The sequence below is a fragment of the Haliotis rufescens genome, unplaced genomic scaffold (genome assembly GCF_023055435.1).
Source record: "Haliotis rufescens isolate VD_foot unplaced genomic scaffold, xgHalRufe1.0.p SCAF_3, whole genome shotgun sequence".
NCBI lineage: Eukaryota > Metazoa > Mollusca > Gastropoda > Lepetellida > Haliotidae > Haliotis > Haliotis rufescens.
This window is the reverse complement of record NW_025964001.1, coordinates 57,100,735-57,115,923: the sequence shown is the minus strand read 5'-3', so window position 1 is coordinate 57,115,923 and position 15,189 is coordinate 57,100,735. Positions and strand designations below refer to the sequence as shown.

Below are 15,189 nucleotides of genomic sequence, written 5' to 3'. Positions count from 1 at the left end.
TGATATTTTTTCATATGTTCTTCTTAAAGAGTAGTATGTATTCAATATTTGGTATTGTTTTCAGGTTTCGTAGGAATTGATTTCTGATCTCAACTGGGAACAAATCCATTCAGCCTCATACACATTAATATTTCGGGATGTTTTTTTCAAAACTGAAAACCTTTAAATATAGTGAAAGTATGTAGCATGCACATGTAACTTTACACCACTGTGTTGTACAACTCTTCGCTACAGCACTGTGTTGTACAACTCCTGGCTACACCACTGTGTTGTACATCTCCTGGCTACACCACTGTGTTGTACAACTCCTGGCTACACCATTGTGTTATACAACTCCCGGCTACACCATTGTGTTGTACAACTCCTGGCTACACCATTGTGTTGTACAACTCCTGGCTACACCATTGTGTTGTACAACTCCCGGCTACACCATTGTGTTATACAACTCCCGGCTACACCATTGTGTTGTACATCTCCTGGCTACACCACTGTGTTGTACAACTCCTGGCTACACCATTGTGTTATACAACTCCCAGCTACACCATTGTGTTGTACATCTCCTGGCTACACCACTGTGTTGTACAACTCCTGGCTACACCACTGTGTTGTACAACTCCTGGCTACACCACAGTGTTGTACAACTCCCGACTACACCATTGTATCATACAACTCACAGCTACAGTTTGTGTCAATAGTGCTGAAACGACTGCTTAAATAAATGTCTATTTTTCATAATTTTAAAACATAGGTATTTTTATGTTTGTAGTTTGTAAATAAGATTCCCTGTTTCAATAAGATTTTTCTAATATTTTCATTATGCCACTGCAGCAATGTCCTCTAGTCCATGCACTGTATTCCAGTAATCATGTATCATGAAGTTCACGTGGGAAAGTTGTCAAAAAGAAGGAGATGCATTGAAAAGTCAGCTTTTCCCGACATTCTGAAATAAGCGTAAACAATAATCACTTTCATTCACATTGGAATAGAAGTTGGAATATTTTGCTTTTTGATAACGGTCTTCCACCCTCATCCTTTTCTTTGAGTAAATGTTTTTAAAATAAGAATTTTTTGCTACATGGGTATGTAAAGCAATTTGATATGTAGAAGTTCAGGTCTTCTTTCCACCAAGCGATTGTAGCACAGCCGGGCTAACTCTCATACTGCAACATAGATTTATGATAGCTTGTGGAACAAGACCAACACAGTCTAGATCTGGTGAGGAAGGAAAGTGATGTGGACAGTGTTAAAGTGGTGGTATGGAGGTAGCACAGTCCACAGAGCCACATCTTTACCATTGTTGGAATTGAGTCAAATGACCATTCTACAAGATATCAACTTATATATTTCCCTACTATGGATGTGTCGTCCGGCAGAGCTCTGTTGTCTTGCATGACACGGATGTGCTGTCCGGCAGAGCTCTGTTGTCTCGCATGACACGGATGTGCTGTCCGGCAGAGCTCTGTTGTCTTGCATGACACGGATGTGCTGTCCGGCAGAGCTCTGTTGTCTTGCATGACACGGATGTGCTGTCCGGCAGAGCTCTGTTGTCTCGCATGACACGGATGTGCTGTCCGGCAGAGCTCTGTTGTCTTGCATGACATGGATGTGTTGTCCGGCAGAGCTCTGTTGTCTTGCATTACATGGATGTGCTGCCCAGCAGAGCTCTGGATGTGTCAGCAGCAAGGGAGAAGGCCTTCTCTTCAGTTGGGTCTTGTCATATATATTCCTACAGAAATGTTTCAAGAACTCATGATCAAGGTTACAGTATGTTTGTGTTTGGTGACATTTCACTTGTCTTTACATCAATTTTGAATTATAACAGTTCAATCATTAGTGCTACCTTTATACTAAAGCAAGACTTCTGTTTTAAATTGGTGTCCATCTTCCTCCAACCCAAAACATAGCCCCAAACATGGGGAGGGAATCTGAAAAGTTCTATAATTGTTTTATCTCTTTGAATGCCAACTTAAGTCTTGACCACATTTAAACTCGTGTTCAGTAAGATAGTGAAAGGGTACAGTAGTACCAGCAGAAACCAACACTGGATACTGGTAACATTCTCATAACATTTTGAAGAACACGAAATGTTGTTTGTTTGTTTTGGGTTTTTTTCCAACCTATCAATTAGAATTTTCCAAGAAAGAATCTGTAAACAAGAAATAAAAGTCTGGTCAAATGTGCATTCTAAGAAATGAGACAATAAAAGAATAAATGTGTCTTGAGTAAGCAGTGCATCTAGTCAGATTGTCTAACGCTGCTGCGTTTGTCAAATGTCCCCCGAAGCAATTACTATAGTTCATATACCTGTAGGTGTATATATTCTGTATAGGAAGTCCTGTACCACATTGTATAATGGCACTGTACAACAAATTTGTGGAAAACTTGCTTTATCGCTGTGGGATGTTCAGATGTGTAACAGCCCTCCCTCCTAACTGATTATAATTTGTACTTTGATTTATGGTTAGGAGAAAGGCTTCATAAATAGGCTATGTAGTGATAATCGCTCATGAATTGCTGACAAAGCTATATATTACTGATTGTCAAGCATGTACAGCTATGCTTGGTATTTGACAACACTGTGCCATATTTTCGCAACTATAAAGTGAATGTATGTATGTTGTTTCTGAGCTGTTGAGGTTACAGACTGGATGTTATTTTCTGATGCTGGCACACGTCATGGTTGCCATGAGACCCACCATCTTTGTGTTGCATATGGAATATGAACTTACCAACATTTTTATTACATTATGTTACTTGAGCTTAATCATAGAACTTAAGAATATATCCTCAGATTTATATGATTGTTGTTTTTTTCTTGACATTTTTGTTCCCCAAAATGGTTTCATTCACTCAAAATGACAGATCCATACGTTTTATTCCTGTTACACTATTACACATATATCTTGAAATACACGCAGACTATAAGAATATTAATGTAGAGCAGTTATTTGTAGAAAAGATGAGTTTGTCACCCATTAGACATAATCTGATATTTGCTGACATTGGGCTGACCAGTCTAAACACTATTGTTTAATGCTGTTGATGAGGGATAATTTCATGCTGTTGGGTGGTGGTGGGGTAGCCCCCTGGTTAAAGTGATCATTCGTCACGCCAAAGGCCAGGTTTGATTCCCAACATGGGTACATTGCATGAAGCCCGTTTCTGGCGTCCCCCACCGTGATATTGCTGGAATATTGCTAAAAGCAGCATAAAACCATACTCACTCATGCTGTTGATAAGGTATGATTTCATCCTTGTTGATCATGAATAAAGTTCGAAGTTTGTGGAAGACTTACGTTATTCCCTCATCAAGTGAAAGTAAGGTAGCAGTACGACTGTCTTAGGCTTAAAAAAATAAAAGAATTGTCTCTCAGGCAATGACTTTTGAAAATATTGTGCGGGCGGGCAGTGGTTTGTTTTTTTTAGCTTGTTCAAACTAGTATGTAACCAAAAAAACAGTTGTGTACCATCAACCTTGGAAAGGGCCTCCCTACATAAACAAGCAAACAAACTCCTATTGTCGCCATGACCATAACACGAGATAGGCAGTTGAGCAGTGCGCATGTAAAGAGAAGTAACTGTGCTATATTGTTTTTAAGTATTAGTGGGTTTTTTATTTTTTATGAAAATGGAAATAAAAACGAACGTTCAGCAGACTTTAAGAGAATGCAGTCAGTGCCTGAGAACTAGACTATTATTTCTTTAAGCCTTGCATAAATCTTCCATTTAACCATTGCAGGGGAGAGTAGGGCCTATGACGCTGACAGTTGACAGAACTATTGTGATGTTATCAACATGAAGTAATATCCTTTCCTTGTATGTTCCTTTTTGTAGATATTTTGTTGTGTTTTACCATGTTTACTTAATGTGATACTAGCATGAGCTTTGACTTTGATATGCATGTCACAGATATATTCGTCAGTCACTTTTCTCTTGTATATTTCTTTTTTTCCTTTATTTATGATTCTACTGAGGTTTGCTTTTAAAGTGACATTGACACATTCCTATTGGAGACACACATCGTTCTAATGCATGATGCTGTGCACCACTGGAACAGTTAGATGAAAGCCCTAAGACAGATCTTAAGGTTTTTTTATTTATACAAAAAACTCAGAAGGACTTGTAGTGTATTTGTCAATCTTAGCATACAATGATAGAGAGTTGGAATGTTAAGTAACATTTCTAAAATTTGACTTACCTTATTCGACGTAATAAGCGCCAAGGGCGCTCTCAAAGTTAGAAATAGGGGCTCTTATTAGAATGTTATTTTGGTGGAAAAAAGATAAATTTTGTGGTTTATGCTGACAGCCTGAAATGTTTATGTACGACAGATATATTTTTCCAGAATTAAATGCCCATAATTAAGGGTGCATATAACACACGAGTGCGTATTATACAAGAATAAATAAGTTTTGTGTACATTGATCAATCGGAAGGGGTGCTAATTGGGATTGTTCACTAGCCAATATCTTAGCAAATATCGCCGTGGGCGCTTATTAAATCGAATACGGTAGGCACTTTTGGTTCGAGTCTTCTTTCTCTGAAGCTGGTAAATCAAAATCATACAGGTATATGTCATAGTGGCCATGTTCACTGCAATGTACGGCATTGAGGTGGTGCTTTGACCATGCCTAATGCTCTTGTATTCCATGTGTGCGGCTTGCTGTATAATGGTGGAACTATGTATATCACAGATATTCCAGAAATTAATGTTGCTAATCCAAACTTCAATAAATATCATTGCATCTACAGATTTTGGAATGACAGTAATTGAGAATAGATTTTCCACTGCTTTTAGGTAATGATTGTTCAGTCAATGCTTGTTTCTGGTGTTGTAGTACAATGCTAGATTTTCTGGGACGACTTTGTCCACGCCTGTAGACCTTTGGTACTGATAATGATTCTCCCACCCCGTATTTTCTCTATCTAAGTGGAAGTTATTTGTGACAAGACCAATACGTAAGAGAAAATCGTAACTGTGTATACAGGAGTATTGATTAAGAACTTATGTTCTGGTAATGACTATTTCATGGGTTGTGTACTGTTAAACTGGTGGCATTTTGTTGCTTGAGTGAATAATTGGATTCTGTACATGTAGTGACTGGGGAATCCTTGAAACTAGCACTTGCTCTTGATGATATCTCCCTATATTTGGGGAGGAAGAGTAACCCTTTTAAACACAGTTTGGTCTGTGTTTATGGAAAGGCTTTTGTGGCTTTTATTTCATCTGTGATCATGTCTATAATCGACATGAGAAAAATAACGATTTGAGGAAAACACATGTTTTCAGTTCTTTTTAATTAGGTAAGAGAGAATTGATTTTGCATCCTGTCTCTATGGATACTGGAATATGGAGTGGTTTTGAAAATGGTTAATAGAAATGACAAATTGATATGTGTATACTTTATTCTTTGCTGAACAAATTTTGAAAGGCCCCAGTCACCGCTGAGGCACAAAGCATCTACAGCCAGGATGTGATTCTGTATATTGAGCAATGTGATGCTACATTGCTCCATAAATGCATGTATTAGTAACTTTATGAATAAACAATTGTATAATTGCACTTCAACTTGTTTGTTGTATTATTGCGCTTCCAACTTGTAAAGGGGCGGTTGGGTAGCCTAGTGGTTAAAGCGTTCGCTCGTCACGCCGAAGACCCGGGTTCGATTCCCGACATCGGTACAATGTGTGAAGCCCATTTCTGGTGTCCCCCCTGTGATATTGCTGGAATATTGCTAAAAGCGGCGTAAAACCATACTCACTCACTCACTCCAACTTGTTAAGGGGGCACGGGTGGCTCAGTTGTCTAAAGCGCTGTGATTCGCTGTGCAGAGTTGCGTCCCTAGGACACGCCAGAAACCTATGATCATGGGTTCGAATCCCGGTTCGCCCCGATTATGTTTCTAGGTTTGTCAGCACCATACTCGTGCTCGTGGGTTTCACCGAAGTGGTAAACGTCTGATACCTGCGTCACTTCGGGCTTTCCTCCCACATAAAGCTGACACTCTGTGATATAACTGGAATACTGTTAAAGTGGCGTTAATCCCAACTCACTCACTCGCTCACTCCAACTTGTTTATCAAAGGTCTGATCAATATTGATTTGAATGTATTACTAATCCACAGGAAATAGGGTACATGAAGATTTTACAGCTCGGTGACAAGTAGTATACCTTATTTTGGTGTCTACATTTCACAACTGTAGCGGTACACGTGAGCATGCTCTGTTTAGGAAGATTTCCAAATGCATCAAACGACGCCTGCTCAAAAGTTGTTTGATCGGGATTAGTGTTCAAGGCCTTAGTATAGCTTTCAAAACGTTTTATGGGAGACAGGTGAAGGACATTTCAAAATTTGATGCATCAGTGACCAAAAAGTCAGAGATGCAGGATATGGTCACACCAACGAGGGCTGTCCCATAAGTTTCCGGGCTCAACATGAACGGATAGCCCAAACACAACCAAACTGCACCTGTTGCTAGAACAGTGTCTCTGCACGTGGATGACATGCAAAACATGAATCCCACGTGCTACAAGTTCCTATAAATTGCTATCAAACAGTATGACCCCCTCGCATTTGGAAAAAAACGGAGAAGACCGAATGTAGTCGTTATTAAGTATGTACATTTAAAAATGTTAACGCCAAAGCAAATTCATGATGACATGGTACAAACATTAGGTGACAATGCTCCTTCGTATAGTACGGTCAAACAGTGGTGTGCTGAATTTACAAGTGGCAGACGCAGCACTGAAGACGAACCACGGTCTGGTCGCCCTTGTGAAGTGACTACCCAAGATGAAGTTGCAGCTGTTCTTGATACAATAATGCAGGACAGACGAGTAACTGTTAGACAGTTAGCTACTGCACATGACATGAATAAAACATCAGTGGAACGAATAATCCATGAACATTTACACATGAACAAGGTGTCTGCCCGTTGGGTGCCCAGAATGTTGACTGAAGAACAAAAACGTCAGAGGGTCATGATTAGTCAACAGCTTCTGGAAGATTTTCGGAGAGATCCACGTGCTTTCATGGCTCATATTGTTACTCAGGATGAAACCTGGGTTCATTTTGACCCAGAGACAAAAAGTCAGAGCATGCAATGGAAGCATGTGACGTCACCAACACCCAAAAAATTCAAAAGCACATCTTCCAGTGATAAGGTCATGGCCTCCATAGATATAGTCGGATCATACAATGGACTCTTTTATATGTCTTTGGGGGGGGGGGAGGGGGAGGAGAGGAGGAGGAGAGAGAGAGAGCCTGGCCTGGCCGCATAACTTGAAAGCGGTGAAAGATATTTAATCCAAACTTGGTACATGTATTGACCAGTGGCTGAATGGTGGCTTTTGCTCTTGTTGGGACAGTCGCTGTTTGTCATCTTATGACTCATGTTAACACACCCTTCTTCTTAAGGGGGCGGTCGGGTAGCCTAGTGGTTAAAGCGTTCGCTCGTCACGCCGAAGACCCGGGTTCGATTCCCGACATGGGTACAACGTGTGAATCCCATTTCTGGTGTCCCCCGCCGTGATATTGCTGGAATATTGCTTAAAGCGGCGTAAAACCAAACTCACTAAAACACTTCTTCTTAAGGGACGTTTTGGACATACGTTCCACCAAGGCTACTTCCCTGCACTACATTAGGATGTGAAGCATTTGTCAGTGAACTGATCCTTATTCATTCACAGAAACATGCTACTGCCAATACCATCTTCCAACCACTTGCAAGAGCTGTATAGAAAGTATAAAACTTCAACCAGGGACCAGTCTTGAAACAGATTCTTTTGGCCGCGTAAAGTCACTGAAAATCGGTAACACCAGGTGTTCTTGAAAAGGGGGTCTATGCAACACGATCTGGTGCCTTTTCAGTCTAGGACGAGACTGCAATTAGTCTTGTGTAATTACAAGGTCTAGTCTGTAGTAATTAGCTTAATCCTCAACTGCTAGATTGATATGAACTGGCGGGCATGGTGTGGTATGGTGGCTAACAATGAAACAAACAAGAAAATGCTATTTGATACGGGTATCATAGTTGTGTTCTGGACCTAAAAATTGCAGTGTTACGCCGACAGTTTTCGGCCTAGTAATGTGTTGATAGCGTTTGTAATTGTTTGGGTGAGGTAAGGTGAAATTGGGTTTAACGTCGCGTCCAAGATTATTGCACTTATATAGCGACGTGCATGCACGTGTGTGTGGCTGCTTGTACTAGTCCGGACTGATGCAGATTTATAGTGCTAGCCCACTGAGATACCATGCCGCAGTTTAACATGAATACCCCACTCAGACACAGTATACTGACTCCGAACCGACCAGTCCTTGTTTTAGCCCCTTAGTGCCGAGCGCCAGACAGGGTAACAACAAGTACCATCTTTAAACGTCTTTGGTATGACGCGGCCGGGGATCGAACCCCGGACCTTCCGCTCTCCGGGCGGACGCTCTACCACTAGACCACGGACGCGGTCTGTAATTGTTTAGCCAAGTCAAAGTTCAAATATACTTTCTTTTGCCGGGCAGTTTACAACATTAAATTTCGATTTACGGAAAATTAATAAGTTTGGGAATTACTTGAATCACATTTGGTAGGACTATCAGTTGAGCTGTGGCAAGTTTTACAACTGGATCCACATGAACGAACCCATCGAACTGCTCAGGAAATCGGAAATAATATTAGCTGAATCACGTTCACAACCGATCCATATTCAACCTGCTCCATGCCATACAACAAGAAGCCATGCATGTTATGAAAAAAGTTTGAAGCAGCAAAGTTTCAATAAAATTCTCTTCTCTTTTTTTCAAGTCATCCCTCGGGGATTCTCGAGCTGAAAGAAGTTCCTCAGATGTATCCCAGCGGAATGCAGACGTAAGCGATGTGTACCAATTCCCCTCCTCCCCTGTGCGGAGGATCGTTAAGTCACCACTAAACAACCGCACTCAATGTTAATGTCTGTCAATCAATAGTCACATTCTGTATGCTGCATGAATATCGCAATGTACATGGCACGCTCTATGTGACAGATCACTAGCAGGAACGGGCTTGGTCTGGTTCGTGGACGGCTAACCAGTTACGTTTGTCGTAACGCTGATAACGATATACTGACACTTTTTGTTGAATCCCCTCCCATTCGCAATATAAAATTTTATTTTTTTTAAAGAAAAAGCTTTCAACGAAATTGACGTGAAGAACGCCAACAAAAATGTCTACAAGAAGAAATGTGATGTCTATTCAAAGACATATTCCTCCAGTTTGAGAAACTATCCCGCTATTCCAAAGAGGGGGGTAAGAGAAGGTCAAGTGTTACGGAAGTAAATTTGTGAAATAGCGTAGGATTCATTTCTGAAAATTACCATAACGTTTTTATTATTTCAACATAATCAGTAAATGCGCTATCGTGTCACAGAATTTTCTAGTCCATCACTTGTCTGTTTTGTTTACAGGATCCCGTCGCATGGCAGGAGAACCGGTGTGTTGCGTCAGGCAAATTGTTGAGTGGCGGGTGCTACCTGTAGGACAGGACTTGCCTTCCCTTTTAGCGAATACCTGATGTCATCACTGATTGTCAGTGATCCAGTCCTAAAATTGTCACAGGTATTTTGCCTTTTACGCCCAATCGAATCTGTTTCGACGGATAATCGAGACTGGTTATGCGCTGGTGTTTACGGTTTATTTTCACACATGAGTGATTATAGTGAGTGAGTATGGTTTTACGCCGCTTTTAGCAATATTCCATCAATATCGCGGCGGGGGACACCAGAAATGGGCTTGACACATTGTACCCATGTCGGGAATCGAACCCGGGTCTTTGGCGTGACGAGCGAACGCTTTAACCGCTAGGCTACCTGACCGCCCCTAGTGATTATATGAATAAGTATTTACATGTGATGACAGAGATTCTTGCGGGGCACGTTTTAAATTCTATGTGTGATTATAATAATAAAATTTTTGTATGTTCTGTAATGTTAAAGGGATACGGGTGGCCCAGTCGTCTAAGGCGCCGCGATTCGCCGTGCAGAGTTGCGTCCCTTGGACACGCCAGAAACCTATGATTGTGGGTTCGAATCCCGGTTCTCCCAAATTATGTTTCTAGGTTTGTCAGCACCATACCCGTGCTCGTGGGTTTCACCGAAGTGGTAAATGTCTGAGACCTGCATCACTTCGGGCTTTCCTCCCACATTAAGCTGACACGCCGTGTTATAACTGGAATTCTGTTAAAAGCGGCGTTAAACCCAACTCACTCACTGTAATGTTAAGCAAATGGGACGGATGTTGTGTTATGAAAAGTCTTTTGTTTGTTAACTTCACCTAATGAGATGTAATATTACTACTAATTCCGTAATGTATCATATAGGTAGATCATTACTGATATCCAAAATCGATTCAGTGATATCTGAAGATCGAATTATTCATATCAGTTAATCATTTATGGTCATATTTAATTACAGTAAACTACGGTTATAACGAACTCAAAGGAACCACTTATGTTAGTTCGTTATAACCGCAGATCGTTATATGCATATAAACAGCAAATATACAGCAAATGGCCGATACCAAAAATTAAGTTCGTTATATCTGTCAGTTCGTTATAAGCGTGTTCGTTATAAACGTAGTTTACTGTACATACAAAGACAATGTTTCAGTTTCTTTCATAGACTGTTCCTCTTTACCCCAATCATGTTCACCATAAACAACGACCTACATGAATAGTTCGCCATAAACAACGACCTACATGAATAGTTCACCATAAACAACTACCTTCATGAATAGTTCACCATAAACAGTACCCTACATGAATAGTGCACCATAAAGAACGACCTACATGAATAGTTCACCAAAAACAACGACCTATATGAATAGTTCACCATAAACAACGACCTACATGAATAGTTCACCATAAACAACGACCTACATGAATAGTTCACCAAAAACAACGACCTATATGAATAGTTCACCATAAACAACGACCTATATGAATAGTTCACCATAAACAACGACCTACATGAATAGTTCACCATAAACAACGGCCTACATGAATAGTTCACCATAAACAACTACCTTCATGAATAGTTCACCATAAACAGTACCCTACATGAATAGTGCACCATAAACAACGACCTACATGAATAGTTCACCAAAAACAACGACCTATATGAATAGTTCACCATAAACAACGACCTACATGAATAGTTCACCATAAACAACGACCTACTTGAATAGTTCACCATAAACAGTACTTTTGTTGTATTATATTCCGATCTTGGGATTTTAACCCTCATTGGCATAGCATTTCTCTTTTGAGTAGAGATATCTGTCGTTTACGTTATATATTTCCAAACAAACTTCGGTAAAATAATCCTACGACGTACACCATATATGTATTCTTTTGCTTCCTAGCATTCATTATATACGAAGGTCTCGCATGGCCTATTAATCTTTTTTCGTACACAAAAATACAAATGATGTATTCAGTGACTTCAAGTGACAACACATACGAAGTCCACTGTACCCAGACCTAAAATTGTTTTATTCCATGGCTGAATAATTCATTAATAATCCCACAGCACGGCTCTGACCAGAGTGGTGTTTGATTAAGAAGGAGTTTATCACAACCTGTGAACATGTTTCTGCACCAAACGACCTCGTCTGATCCCCTTGCCATCTGAACGTACCGAGTGAACCCAATCGGCTGTGGTCGACGACTGAGCCTCATTATACCAATCGCCCAACTGAAACTGGTGGACAAATACCAGTACTGAGTACTGAGGCATACAATATATGGACTGGCATGATTCTAGGTTGATCAGAGTGAGTGAGTGAGTTGGGTTTAACGTCGCTTTTAACAGTATTCCAGTTATATCACGGCGTGCCAGCTTAATGTGGGAGGAAAGCCCGAAGTGATGCAGGTCTAAGACGTTTACCACTTCAGTGAAACCCACGAGCACGGGTATGGTGCTGACAACCCTAGAAACATAATCGGGGCGAACCGGGATTCGAACCCATGATCATAGGTTTCTGGCGTGTCTTAGGGACGCAACTCTGCACAGCGAATCACGGCGCCTAAGACGACTGGGCCACCCGTGCCCCCAGGTTGATCAGAGTTCATGATGACTAATGATGACTTCATGTCTATATTTCACAATGGAATATCGATAATGATAGTATGGATCGATCACAAAATATTGATGCGTCATGTATTGCCTTTATGAAAAATCAAATTCAATATTCAGCTAAGTATTTTGGCAGTTTGTCCAACAGCCACCGAACCATATTATTTTCCCTTCCGCCCAGTCTTTACTGTTATGCTATAGTCGTAAATGAAGCAAGTCTAGATTTCCCATTGGTTCTGGTTATATATTTTCAGGTGAGGTGAGGTGAAATGGGGTTTAACCCCGCGTCCAAGATTATTGCACTTATATAGCGACGTGCATGTACGTGTGTGTGTTTGTGTGGCTGCTTGTACTAGTCCGGACTGATGCCGATTTATAGTGCTAGCTCACTGAGATACCATGCCGCAGTTTAACATGAATACCCCACTCAGACACAGTATACAGACTCCGAGCCAACCAGTCCTTGTTTTAGCCCCTTAATGCCGAGCGCCAGACAGGGTAACAACAAGTACCATCTTTTAACGTCTTTTGGTATGACGCGGCCGGGGATCGAACCCCGGACCTTCTGCTCTCCGGGCGGACGCTCTACCACTAGACCACGGAGGCGGTCCTATATATTTTCAGAGACTATTGGATACGATGACATGCATCAACCAAGTCAGCGATCCCGTTAGTCACTCTTACGACAAGCATAGTCGCCTTTTACGGCGAGCATGGGTTGCTGAAGACCTATTCTAACCCGGATCTTCACGGGTCGTACCTTATTGAAAAAAATGAACTCGTAAAGTAAGATCCAAATTCAAGCGCGTACACATATGGTGGTTTTGCATCTGATATTTAATAACGCGATATTTGCAAGAATAGCAATTTGGAACAGAACGAAACAACATGACCATTGGATAATATAAAGGTCAACGGCAGAGAATTATCAGTCTCAAAGATCTGTCGAAACAAAATCCCGATGGGCGTAAAATGGTAGAGAAATTTATATAAACGGATCATTGAAAATCAGTGATGACACCAGGGCCCACTTGCACAAAGCGATCTTAGCGCTAAGATGATCGTAACTCCCATACTTTAACATAGGCTTACAAAAGTCGTAGTGCTAAGATTGCTTTGTGCAAGTGGGTCCAGGTGTTCGTGAAAAGGGTAAGTATGTCCTGCTCGTCTTGCAGCACCCTCCATTCATATAAGATGGGACGAGTTCCTAGACTGAAGCAAATATAACAAGAAAACAGCGTTATCACCTTCCCCCGCCACTAACTCGAGGACGAAACTCTGTAAACAAATAATTTACGGGACCAGTTTTCGAACTCAGTCTTGAAAAGCATCTCTCAGATAAGCATGCAAACTTTCATTCATGTAACGTCAGAAGCTTCTGAGAAAACGCCCCAAATTTCAAGCAGGAAACAACACCTCCCGCCAGAACGTGCAATCTGCTTGTAGTGAGGTTCTATATTCCTGTCAGAAGAAGCAATCTGTTTGTCATGAGGTTCTATATTCCTGTCAGAAGGTGCAATCTGCTTGTCGTGAGGTTCTATATTCCTGTCAGAAGGTGCAATCTGCTTGTCGTGAGGTTCTATATTCCTGTCAGAAGGTGCAACCTGCTTGTCGTGAGGTTCTATATTCCTGTCAGAAGGTGCAATCTGCTTGTCGTGAGGTTCTACATTCCTGTCAGAAGAAGCAATCTGTTTGTCATGAGGTTCTATATTCCTGTCAGAAGGTGCAATCTGCTTGTCGTGAGGTTCTATATTCCTGTCAGAAGGTGCAATCTGCTTGTCGTGAGGTTCTATATTCCTGTCAGAAGGTGCAATCTGCTTGTCGTGAGGTTCTATATTCCTGTCAGAAGGTGCAATCTGCTTGTCGTGAGGTTCTATATTACTGTCAAGGTGCAATCTGCTTGTTCTGAGGTTCTATATTCCTGTCAGAAGGTGCAATCTCCTTGTCTTGAGGTTCTATATTCCTGTCAGAGGGTGCAGTCTGCTTGTCATGAGGTTCTATATTTCTGTCAGAAGGTGCAATCTGCTTGTCGTGAGGTTCTATATTTCTGTCAGAAGGTGCAATCTGCTTGTCGTGAGGTTCTATATTCCTCTCAGAAGGTGCAACCTGTTTGTCGTGAGGTTCTGTATTTCTGTCAGAAGGTGCAATCTGCTTGTCGTGAGGTTCTCTATTCCTCTCAGAAGGTGCAACCTGCTTGTCGTGAGGTTCTATATTCATGTCAGAAGGTGCAATCCGCTTGTCATGAGGTTCTTTATTCCTTTCGGAAAGCCCAATGTGCTTTGATTAGTGTCTATTTTCCTGCCAGGAAGAGCAATGGGCCAGTCGTGAGGTTCTTTTTGGTCGCTATGATATTCTCACATCATAAGTGGGCCATTGTTTGTGTGTTGGATAGACTCAGACAGTCCCAACAGGTTTGGTACAAGTCTCTATAAACTATCCAGTCTGTTTGTTTATCTGTCAATATAGTAATAACTCAGCTTACTCATAGAATATTATAAAACGACTGCATGCGTAAAAAAATAATACATGCTCCGCAAATTATTTCGATTCGCGTTGATTCTTGAACTTTAGTGAAAAAGGTTGTCAACAATGTGTTTGAACTCCACGACAGAAATCAACAAAGCCGGGTGCTTATTGTTCTAAGTCAGCTCCGTGATCCCATCTTATCAACACCTGACAAGTATGGCGAAGCCTCCTTACTGAGCGATAAACGTCACAGGAGGAGGCCGTCACTCCAGCAAACACGGATACAGGTTGGAATCTCGTGTTATCTCGTGACGTTTTACGTGATCTTCCGACTTGACCGTTTGACCCTACCTCCTCAAGGAACTGTACTCAGAGGACACCGACAGTACCAGGTGTAGCTCGTCACGTACATTGATTGATATATTGTGTAACGTCGCAGGATATGATGTATATACTGATAAGTGCATCGGTTGTTTTATATGGTTTCAAACTAAGATTTATTGGCATTGTTGAAGTCACGTCCGGTGTAGTGTAGTGTAGTGTACTATGTATTATTAAAATGGCAACCTTGAATGAAAAACCTTATAGGTAACCTATAAATACTTTATGGAGACCTCGT

At 41.1% G+C, this 15,189-nt stretch overlaps 1 long non-coding RNA gene across 1 annotated transcript; it reads left to right on the top strand.

Moving 5' to 3' along the window:
- The first annotated feature begins 8,796 nt into the window (after positions 1-8,796).
- Positions 8,797-14,843, top strand: LOC125384350. Its single transcript, XR_007223238.1, has 3 exons — positions 8,797-8,862; positions 9,438-9,463; positions 14,716-14,843. It is a non-coding gene; the product is annotated as an uncharacterized LOC125384350 (long non-coding RNA).
- The last annotated feature ends 346 nt before the right edge of the window (positions 14,844-15,189 follow it).